The following is a 12,031-nucleotide window of genomic DNA, read 5'->3' as shown; positions in this document are numbered from 1 at the left end:
TATCGTCCAAATAACACTGGGTCCCTGGAATCCCTTGCAGGACTGGATCCATTGCCCTTTGCCAGATAGCCGGAGCCGAGGCTACCCCGAACACCAGCCGGTTGAATTGATAGAGACCTTTATGAGTGTTAATCGTAAGGTATTGTTTCGAAGCTTCTTCTACCTCCATTTGCAAGTACGCCTGAGCTAGATCAATTTTGGTGAAGCGTTTACATCCAGATAGCGAGGCGAAAATATCCTCAATTTGAGGAAGTGGATATTGTACCGTGTGAAGGATTGGGTTCACTGTCACCTTAAAATCCCCACAGATGCGGACCTTCTTTGGTTCCCCAGGCGTATTACTCAATGACCTCTTCATTACAGGAACGATGGGTGTAGCCCACTCGCTCCAGTCCACTTTGGACAGTACTCCTGAACGTTCCAACCCTTCCAGCTCTGCTTTGACAGCTGGTCTGATTGCATAAGGCACTGGTCTGGCCTTAAGAAACTTTGGGCTTGCATTTTCCTCTATTTTAATCGTTGCTGTTATGCCTTTTAGTGTTCCTAGTCCCTCCTGGAACAATTCTTTTGCGTCAGTTAGCATTTTTGACAGTTGTCCAGGTGTGACGTCGTCATCCTTTTTGGCCTCAACCTTCAGTGCCTGTATGGAATGCCAATCTAATTGTATCTTCCGGATCCATTCACGTCCTAGCAGTGGTGGTCCTCCATCTGGCAATACATATATATCCATTTTAGGTATTTCCTGGCCTTTATATATCACTTTCACCCTTATTTTTCCTTTGGGGTAGACTTTTTGCCCCGTATACGTCTTCAAGACAATCTCTGTAGCTTTCAAGGGTATATGTGAAAATAGCCGCTTGTAATCCCTTTGGTTTATGACTGTTAGGGCTGATCCTGTGTCCAATTCCATTTTCACTTGGACTCCGTCTATCTTGAGTGTAACCCAGATAGTCTGGTGATCCTCCATTTTGGTTACCTTATGTAGTTTCAGACAACCCAGCTCCTTGCTTCCGGAGTCTGTGTCACTTTTCTGTTCGTCTGAACCACTGTCCATCACCTGGTGTACCTTTTTGTACTTCTCCTGTGGAGATTTCTTACTGTTGGTTTTCTTCCCAGACCTGCAGACTCTTGCTATGTGTCCTGCTTTCCCACACTGTCTGCACACTTGGTCCTTGAACCAACAATCCTTCTGGTCATGTGTTGTTCTGCCGCAGCGATAGCACTTCCCTGTTCCATAGGACATTTCATTGGTGCCATATTCTTGCGGTCTCCGTTGTATCTCTGCAGCTCCCCTTGTGGCTGCTTCATGTGATACTGCCATACTGAAAGCCTTGTCCAGCGTAAGATCCTTTTCTGATAGAAGCCGTTTCTGGGTTCCTTCATTTTGTAGCCCACACACAAACTTGTCCCTTAACGTATCTGCTAGTCCCACTCCAAACTGGCAGTGTTTCGATAGCTTGTGCAGTTCCGTTAGGTACTCAGCATTGCTTTCATCTTTGTGTTGGTTCCTTTTATGGAACTTAAATCATTCTGCTATCAGCAGCGGTGTGGGGTTTAAGTGGTCCTGTAGGATTTCTACTATGCTTTCGAAATTCTTGTTCACCGGCTTCTCTGGGGTTATTAGATTTTGCAGTAACCCATAAGTTTTTGCACCCATGGAATTTAACAAAACCAGTGCTTTACTAGCATCTGGCACTTCATTCACCCTGCAGTACACCTCAATATGTTCCACATATGTCGCCCAATCTTCGACTTCATTGTCGAACGTAGAGATACTGCCACTCTTCGGCATCCCTGGGTGTGATTTAACTGTCAAAAATGGCGTCTCCCGCGCTTCCCCTTCTTCTCCGCTGGCACAAAATGGCATCTCCCGTGCTTTCCTTCCTTCCCACGCTCGCCCTTCTTCTCCGCTGCGGCTTCAAAAAATGGCGTCTCCCGTGCTCTTCCTTCTTCTCCGTGGCTCAATGGCATCTCCCGCGCTCTCCCTTCTTCTCCCCGCGGACACTGTTCAGCCTTTGAGCCCTGGCTGTGCTCTGCGCATTCTTTCTTTTTTCTTGACGCCGCTCGGTCCTGAACCCGGCTGTTGCTTTATCCTCTCTCTCTCCGGTTTGTTTTGGTTTTTTTCTCTCGACACCACTCGGTTTTCAACCCCCGGCTGCGCCTTGTGCGCTTCACCCTCTGTCTTACCCCGTCGACGCTGCTCAGCTTTCTCTCTGCCGTCGGTCGGCTCCCGCCGCCGCTGTCCGGGAAGGGTCTGCACTGGACCTGTCATCAGTCTGTTGCTGATCGTTGTGGCTTGGGAACCAAGCCCGGCTCTCCACAGCCTCCCCTGCAATGTTCACTCTCTGCCGGACGACTGGGCGTTTGCTCGTGGTCGACGCCCGTGTTCCTGGCCTTGACTTTTTTGTTTTTGTTTTGTTACACCGCCCTCCCGGAGCGAATCCTTGAAGGGAAATGCAGAGTTGCAGGTAGATTCAAATCGACACTCGTTGCCACTGTTAGATCCGTGATTCTGAGAGTATGCTGTTTTTCAATAACCACACGGATGCTGTAACTTAACCATAAACAGGTATTTACTGGAGGAGGGTAGTCTCAAGACTGGGGGTACAGAGGCATGCTCAAGGCTTATATACAGGTGTGGTCACTGCCGGTGCTACAGTATACAGGAGCTGTAAAAGTAGTTCTCTCTTAAAGGCACATATACTACAACTGACTTTATTAACAGCATTGCAAAAATACAGACAGAGTATAGTTACCCGATCCGGAGAACAGAGATAATACAGTGGATTCAGAGCTCTCTTCTCCCCAGGTCTGTTCTAACAAGCTGCGACTACACTGGCGATATTTATATTTAACTTGTTTACCACATTATTGACCTGGCCCTGCCCAAACCATAACCACAAGGATATCTGTGCATTGTTCTGACTGTGACCACAAGGCTGTGTCACTATCACACACATACCGTTTCCTTCTTTCACATCTCCTTACACAGACCATTGCTTTACACATCCCCTTTCTACACAATTGCAGCCGACATGAGCAAGGACGTGAGACTCATTGAAAGACACACTCATTTCATGACAGCAAAGGTCACACTGGGACAAATCTTCAGTTATTTTCCATTACAGGCAAAATGCAGAGTTGTCCAGCAGCACATGGCACCTTAACAGAGTCTCATCGGCCTACAATATAGAGCTGGAGGATTGGGCCATGATCTGTTTACTTGTTCATCTCTTGTTCAATACATTTGCTGAGTGCATTTAAATTGAAAACCAGGTTTGCAGGTGTGATGCTCTATTCACACATCGAAGGTGAGAGAGATGCTGTGGGTCACACGTTAAGTTCAGTAGCTGAAGGCGATTAACAGACTGGGTTTTGTGTTTAGTGATCCCGGGCGTGTTACCGATACCTTCCCTGGATACCAAGGCTAGGAGAGGCACTCTGGAAGGTATGGGGAGCTGGGACTTGTCCATGAGAGTAACCAAAGGTATGAGAACTGAAATCTATATATATAAACCGGTATGTCTCTCTGTCTGTCTGTCTCTCTGTCTGTCTCTCTGTCTGTCTCTCTGTCTTTCTGTCTGTCCGGCTATACAATCAAAAGTTATAGAGCGTACCTACACGTATGTTATATCGAAAGAAAGCTTATCGTTAGGGGACTTTTGTAGGTGTACTTACTTTTTCGTCAGGCAAAAATTGTTTGGACAGTATACAAAAAATGTTCAAAAATCCTCAAAAATCCACTCATTAGCGGTTCACCAATCCTACCTCTCATTAGTGTTGAGTGACGTGCTGCTTGACCAATCCTACAGTTCACTCACCTGATGGTTGACCAATCAGTGCATCACGGGCGGGTCCTAATCCTCCAGTCTCCCTAAACTTTGCCGCCATTTTTTCCATCCCCACAGGGACAGCAGCAGCAAAAGAAACCCCCACATTGCGGCTCCCGATCCCGCTCCCGCCCCGCCGGAGTGGCAAGTAAGTTGGGCTCACTCGGGCCGTGCCTCACAACCGCTCGGCCTGACACACACAGCGGTTGGGGGAGCGGCAGCAGCCGGCCGTCAGCCGCGCGATCCGCGGGGGAGCTCAGCTCGGGTCCGTCTTGGCCCGACAGCCCGGCCGCGCCTCAAGCGCTATGCCCCGCACGGCCGCTATCACAATGGCACCGGGCCTCAGGCGCTAGGCCCCGCACGGCTGCTATCACAACGGCACCGGGCCTCAGGCGCTAGCCAGGGAGAGGGGAGGGGGAGGGGAGGGAGGGAGAGGACAGCACAGGGAGGGGGGGAGAGGGAGAGAGAGGGGGGACAGACAGGGGCAGGGAGACCGCGCAGCCCAAATTGCCCTGGCAACGCTGGGCACCCCCAGCTAGTAATCTATATTTAGACAGAAGATAAGGCCCAAAAATGGAGCAGTCAGTGACAGGATATCAATTAATCTCTTATCTTGGAGGAAACAGATACTCGACACACTGTGTGTTTGAAACAATGCCAATTTATTTGGCATTGATCCAGAATATTAATCTCCAGCCCAGTTATAGGGGTCATTAACATCAACAGAAACAAACGCCAACTGTCAAAATGAATAGGGTTCAGTCCTGGATGTGATTATCAGCAGCAATAACAGCAGAATCCAATTTTGGCAGTAACGTGTGAATTCGCTGGTGTGTCCGCAGGTTGGATGCCTGAATGAATCCCTTCCCACACACTGAGCAGGTGAATGGCATCTCCCCGGTGCGAACTCGCTGGTGTCTCTTTAGGTTGGATGAATCACTAAATCTCTTCCGCCACACAGAGCAGGTGATTGGCCTCTCCCCAGTGTGAATGCGCTGGTGGCTCAGTAGGTGGGATGAACAAGTGAATCCCTTCTGGCACACGGAGCAGGTGAATAGAATCTCCGCAATGTGAGTGCGTTGGTGTCTCAGCAGATCATTGCTGCTTTTAAAGGTCTTCTCACTGTAAGAACATTTAAAAGGTCTCTTTTATCAGAGTGAACTTGCTGGTGTCTCAGCAGGGTTGATGACAGAGCGAATCTCTTCCCAAACACGGAGCAGGTGAACATGCTCTCACCAGTGTGAACTCGCTGGTGCATAGTGGGGTTGAATGAACAAGTGAATCCCTTCCCACACACGGAGCAGGTGAACGGCCTCTCTTCAGTGTGAACTCGCTGGTGTTTCAAAAGGTAGGGTAAACAAGTGAATCGCTTCCCACACACGGAGCAGGTGAACGGCTTCTCACCGGTGTGAACTCGCTGGTGTACCAAAAGTTGGGATGAACGAAATAAACTCTTCCCACACACAGAGCAGGTGAATGACCTCTCCTCAGTGTGAACTCACTGGTGTTTACTGAGGCCAGATGACTGGGTGTATCCCTTCCCACACTCTGAGCAGGTGAACGGCCTCTCCCCAGTATGAACTCGCTGGTGCGTAGTGAGGTTGGATGAACAAATGAATCCCTTCCCACACTCGGAGCAGGTGAATGGCCTCTCCCCAGTATGAACTCGCTGGTGCGTAGTGAGGTGGGATGACTCAGTGAAACCCTTCCCACACTCGGAGCAGGTGAATGGCCTCTCCCCAGTGTGAGTGCGCTGGTGTCTCAGTAGGTGGAATGATTCAGTGAATCTCTTCCCACACACGGAGCAGATGAACAGTCTCTCCCCAGTGTGAACTCACTGGTGTCTCAGCAGGTAGAATGAATTAGTGAATCCCCTCTGACACACAGAGCAGGTGAACAGATACTCCCCAGTGTGACTGTGTTGGTGTGTCACCAGATCATTTCTTCTTTTAAAGCTCTACTCACAGTCAGAACATTTAAAAGGTCTCTTATCAAAGTGAACTTGCTGGTGTGTCATCAGGGTTGATGATTGAGCGAATCTCTTCCCACACACGGAGCAGGTAAATGGCCTCTCCCCTGTGTGAATTCGCTGCTGTACCAAGAAGTGGGATGAATGAGGGAAACTCTTCCCACACACGGAGCAGGTAAATGGCCTCTCCCCGGTGTGAATTCGCTGGTGCATCAAAAGGTGGGATGAACCAGGGAAACTCTTCCCACAGACGTAGCAGGTGAATGGCCTCTCCCCGGTGTGAACTCGCTTGTGCGCCAAAAGGTGGCTTGAACGAGTAAATCTCTTCCCACACACTGAACAGATGAATGGCCTCTCCCCTGTGTGAATTTGCTTGTGTGTCAAAAGTTGGACTGAGCGAGTGAATCCCTTCCCACACACGGAGCAGTTGAACAGTCTCTCCTTGGTGTGAACCTGCTGGTGTTCAGCGAGTTGCAATGACTGGCTGAACCTCTCCCCACAGTGAGAGCAACTGAATGGACTCTCATGAGTGTGAAGGAGCTGGTGTTCAGCCAGATGGAATGACTGCCGGAACCTCTTCCCACAATGAGAGCAACAGAATGGTCTCTCGTCAGTGTGAACTCGCTGATGTTCAATCAGCTCCTCAGAGGTTTTAAAGCTGTTCCCACAGTCAGAGCATTTAAAAGGTCTCTCATCAGCGTGATCAAGTTGGCGTGAAGTGAAGTGGGATGAACAAGTGAATCCCTTCCCACACACGGAGCAGGTGAACGGCCTCTCACTATTGCGAGCTCGCTGGCGTGTCAGCATGCTAGCCAATTGAGTAAATCCCTTCCGAGAGAGAGCAGGTGAACAGCCTATTACCGGTCTCCAGCTGGGACAGTTAATTGAATCTCTTCCCACAGTCCCATTTCCATGGTTTCTCCGTGGTGCGGGTGTCCTTGTGTCTCTCCAGGTTGGACGATCAGTTGAAGCCTCATCCACACACAGAACACATGTACGGTTTCTCCCCGCTGTGAATGGTGCGGTGTTTTTTCAGGCTGTGTAACTGGTTAAAGCTCTTTCCACAGTCAGTGCACTGGAACACTCTCACTCGGGTGTGTGTGTCTCGGTGCTTTTCCAGTCACACTGATGATATTCAGGTCCTGATGAATCGAGTGAATCTGTCAGCTCTTCACATGATGTTTGGTTTGAGTTTCTCGTTTGCATATTTTCCCCTTCTAATACCCTGTAAAAGGAATTTACAAAAGTCATCACTGTAAGTACAGGATAGAAATTCAGAACAGACAATTCTAGTTTCTATGGAACATTCTTTCCTCTCTTGCTCCCCCAAAGCTGCAAATCCTCATCCCACACACTCTCCCTCCTCCCTGTGCTGAAATCCAAACCCATCGCACCATCTCCAACATTTCTTTCCTCCACTCCTAGTTTTCTCCCTCCCTCTACTCTGGTTGGGTTCAGTTCTACATCCGTTGTGTGCAGAGTGAGAATAAAATCAATGAGCTGCTGATTTTCTCTGTGGGTCACTGGGCCTTTTTGGATGGACCAATAGGGTGAGACTGGGTTGGCCCAGGGTCACATGTGTTCGGCTGGGAGAGCGGGAGGCTCCGCTCGACGATGCAGAGAGCTCTGTGGATGGAGAAGAATGTCAACCAGAGTCTGCTGGATCTGCACAAACTCTCCACTGGGAGCGCCGACCCTCATCTGTGTGAATTCCTGGAAACCCACTATCTGGATGAACAAGTAAAGATGACCAAGAAGCTTGGAGATCACATCATTAACTTAAAGAGACTGGGAACCCTTCCTTGTAGGGAATGATGGCTTGTGACTTTGTACAGAGAGCCGAGACCTGCGCTCTGTAATGTCATTAACTGCAAATAAAATGTTCAATCTTAAATTTAAAAAAAATATTTTAAAAAAACAAGAATCAGCCCAACAAGGCTCCCTTTCAGTGGCCACTAATATGGGAGAAACATGTGGACCAATCAAACTGACAGAGACCCTGAAGCCCCGCCCACTCTTTGTTCCTGCCCAAAGTACTGCGCATGCGCCGTGAGACCCACATGTCCAAGATGGTGGCCGGTGACCCGGATCACCCGGGCGGTCACTGACCGGGCCTGTAACCGGGGAAACACGGGGCCTGTGGGCTCTTATTCGTGGCCTCAGGCCTACACCAGGTGTTTATAAAGCTTTTAAACCCACCCGTGAGTCCAAACGATCCCCTGCGACAACAATCTCCTTCCGGATCCTGGCCGCTAACCCGTGTGTTCTGTTCAGATCATCACCACCACTCGCACTGTGCATGCCCAGAGCCAATAGTTACTGCGCCGGTGCACTCGGCTCCTGTCGTCATTGATGGGGCACCTTCTGCCGCGCGGGGGATTCTGGGTTAATGCACCGCCATTGTTGTCATCGACGTGAACACCACGTCGCCCCTCTACACTGTCCCATCAAACACTCCCAGGGCAGGTACAGCATGGGTTAGATACAGAGTAAAGCTCCCTCGACACTGTCCGATCAAACACTCCAAGGGCAGGTACAGCACGGGTTAGATACAGAGTAAAACTCCCTCTACACTGTCCCATCAAACACTCCCAGGGCAGATACAGCATGGGTTAGATACAGAATAAAGCTCAAAGCTCCCTCTACACTGTGCCATCTAACACTCCCAGGGCAGGTACAGCACAGGTTAGATACAGTGTAAAGCTCCCTCTACACTGTCCCATCAAACAATCCCAGGGCAGGTACAGCAGGGGTTAGATACTGAATAAAGCTCAAAGCTCCCTCTAAACTGTGCCATTTAACACTCCCAGGGCAGGTGCAGCACAGGTTAGATACAGAGTAAAGCTCCCTCTACACTGTCCCATCAAACACTCCCAGGGCAGATACAGCACGGGTTAGATACAGAGTAAAGCTCCCTCTACACTGTCCCATCAAACACTCCCAGGGCAGGTACAGCAGGAGTTAGATACAGAGTAAAGCTCCCTCTACACTGTCCCATCAAACACTCCCAGGGCAGGTACAGCACGGGTTCGATACAGAGTAAAGCTCCCTCTACACTGTCCCATCAAACACTCCTATTATGTCCGTGAATGATTGAGACACAGACAGCAGGAGTTGAACAAAACAAGTCTTTACTGGTGGAAGTCAATAGTGAAACTGAAAACAACAGAGGCTCACTAGCGCCTTTTATACAGGGGTGGTCACTACCGGTACTGCAGTCTGAGACCAGTTATTCTCTTAAAGGTACATACACAACAATTCCTCCCCTTTTAGATAAACAGTATATAACATTCATTTAACAACTAAATGATAACTAATTACAATCACAATTACGGTTGCTAGATACATTGGTTAAGTTTAAGCAATTATAAGTTCAGTCTTTGAGGAGGCTTCCTGATTCTGTCTGGATAATGCCTCTTTGGGGTATCAGGTTCTTCTGGCAATGTTGAGTTAGGATCAATGTCGTTGTTTGGTTCATCTGCTTCCAATATTACCGGTTCTGCGGTAGCTGCAATTGGTACGTCGATTTCATTGCCAGGTGTATCAGATCGTGGTGTGGAGTTGACGTTTTCCAGTGACTCTAGAATCTGGTCAGCATGGCGTCTTACAATGCTCTCTTCAACATCCACGGTATACATGAGAGGTCCTTGCCGTGTAGAAATCGTTCCTGGCTGCCATTTCTCAGTGCGGTAGTCCCGGGCCAAAACTGGTTGACCTATCTTAAAACTCCTGGTCGGCTTTTCATTCATATTTTGAAACTGCCTGTTCTCCACATCTCTTCGGACGTTTGGCTTAACCAAATCCAAGCGGCATCATAGTCTTCGATTGAAGAACATCATGGCTGGAGTTTGGTTGGTAACCGCATGTGTCGCATTCCGGTTGGCAAACAAGAATTTGTCCACCTTGTGTTGTAGGGGTATATCTTCATTTCACATTGCCTTGATAGCCTTCTTGAATGTTTGGACAAACCTCTCGGCCAATCCATTAGTGGCTGGATGATATGGGGCAGATGTGTAATGCTTAACACCATTGTTCTTTAAGAACCTCCGGAACTCTTCAGACACAAACTGTGGTCCATTGTCAGAGCAAATCTGTTCAGGCAGCCCATTCCTGGCGAATATGGTTCGTAAAACTGTGATAGTTTTTTCCGTGGTGGTTGAGGACATTTTTATTACCTCTGGCCACTTTGAATGTGCATCCACCGCAATTAAAAACATCGAGTCCATGAAGGGACCAGCAAAATCAATGTGCACCCTTTGCCATGGAGATGAGGGCCACTCCCATGGATGCAGAGGAGCTTGTGGTGGGGCGTTTTGGACCTTCTGGCATCCTGCACAGCTCTTGGTCATCTCTTCGATATCTCTATCGATTCCCGGCCACCACACAAACGCGCTGGCTAAGTTGTTCATTTTTACCCCACCCAGATGACCCTCATGAAGCTCATTGAGCACTCCATCCGTCAACTTAGGTGGAATTACTACTCTGGATCCACATATCAAGGTTCCTCTGCACACTGACAGCTGTTCTCTTCTCGGCGAGAATGCTGGCAGCAGTGGTTCGCCATGTGCTGGCCATCCCTTCACCGTTAAATCATAGACCTGTGATAGTGTCGGGTCATTCCGTGTTTCCTTTTCTATGTTTGCATTCGTCACAGGGAGACATTCGACTATGGTCGAGTGGAATAACTCCATTGGATCCACTGCAAGGTCTTCTTCTTCCACCGTCGGCAACGGTAGGCGTGACAATCCATCAGCATTCCTATGCTGTTTAGTTCCTTAGTAGCCTTTTTGTTGTCACTGGTCTTCTTCCCAGACCTGCAAACTCGTGCAATGTGTCCCATCTTTCCGCATTGCCTGCATATTTTGTCTTTGGACCAGCAGTCTTTCTGGTCATGGTTAGTTCTACCGCAGCGATAATATTTTGCAAATCCCCGTGTCATTTCGTGGGTGCCGTATTCCTGTGGCTTTTGTTGAATTTCTGCAGCTCCCCTGGCTGCTGCTTCATATGATACTGCCACGCTGAAAGCCTTATCTAGCGTCAGCTCTTTCTCTGAGAGTAACTTCTTCTGTGTTCCTTCACTCAGGAGTCCACAGACAAATTTGTCCCATAGGGTATCTGCCAGTCCTGCTCCGAACTGGCAGTGCTTTGATAGCTTGCATAGTACCCAGGGCAGGTACAGAATGGGTTAGATACAGAGTAAAGCTCCCTCTACACTGTCCCATCAAACACTCCCATGGCAGGTACAGCCCAGGTTAGATACAGAATAAAGCTCAAAGCTCCCTCTACACTGTCCCATCAAACACTCCCATGGCAGGTACAGCCCGGGTTAGATACAGAATAAAGCTCAAAGCTCCCTCTACACTGTCCCATCAAACACTCCCAGGGCAGGTACAGCATGGGTTAGATACAGAGTAAAGCTCCCTCTGCACTGTCCCATCAAACACTCCCAGGGCAGGTACAGCCCGGGTTAGATACAGAATAAAGCTCAAAGCTCCCTCTACGCTGTCCCATCAAACACTCCCAGGGCAGGTACGGCCCGGGTTAGATACAGAATAAAGCTCAAAGCTCCCTCTACACTGTCCCATCAAATACACCCAGGGCAGGTACAGCACGGGTTAGATACAGAGTAAAGCTCCCTCTACACTGTCCCATCAAACACTCCCAGGCCAGTTGCAGCACAGGTTAGATACAGAGTAAAGCTCCCTCTGCACTGTCCCATCAAATACTCTGAGGGCAGGTACAGTACGGGTTAGATGCAGTCACCGACACCTATCTCCTCCTGTCTGATATAAACCAACACCACAGTCACCGACACCAATCTCCTCCTGTCTGATATAAACCAACCCCACAGTCACTGACACCAATCTCCTCCTGTCTGATATAAACCAACCCCACAGTCACTGACACCAATCTCCTCCTGTCTGATATAAACCAACCCCACAGTCACTGACACCAATCTCCTCCTGTCTGATATAAACCAACACCACAGTCACTGACACCAATCTCCTCCTGTCTGGTATAAACCAACCCCACAGTCACTGACACCAATCTCCTCCTGTCTGATATAAACCAACACCACAGTCACTGACACCAATCTCCTCCTGTCTGGTATAAACAAACACCACAGTCACTGACACCACTGTCTGATATGAACCAATCCCACTGGCCCAGAAAGATTAAACTCCGCCCGTTACTTGGATAGGATTTGTCTCCATTCCCATGCCGATGAGAT

General features: G+C 49.0%; 1 pseudogene; it reads right to left on the bottom strand.

Annotated features, from left to right (window-relative positions):
* Positions 1–4,588: 4,588 nt before the first annotated feature.
* On the bottom strand, positions 4,589–6,606 carry LOC147118982 (uncharacterized; annotated as a pseudogene).
* Between the last annotated feature and the right edge of the window lie 5,425 nt (positions 6,607–12,031).

Source organism: Somniosus microcephalus, chromosome 4, assembly GCF_052327205.1.
Source record: "Somniosus microcephalus isolate GS21.2 chromosome 4, FLI_Smic_1.0, whole genome shotgun sequence".
NCBI lineage: Eukaryota > Metazoa > Chordata > Chondrichthyes > Squaliformes > Somniosidae > Somniosus > Somniosus microcephalus.
Note: the sequence above shows the minus strand (reverse complement) of the source record. Positions and strands in the feature narration are given on the sequence as shown.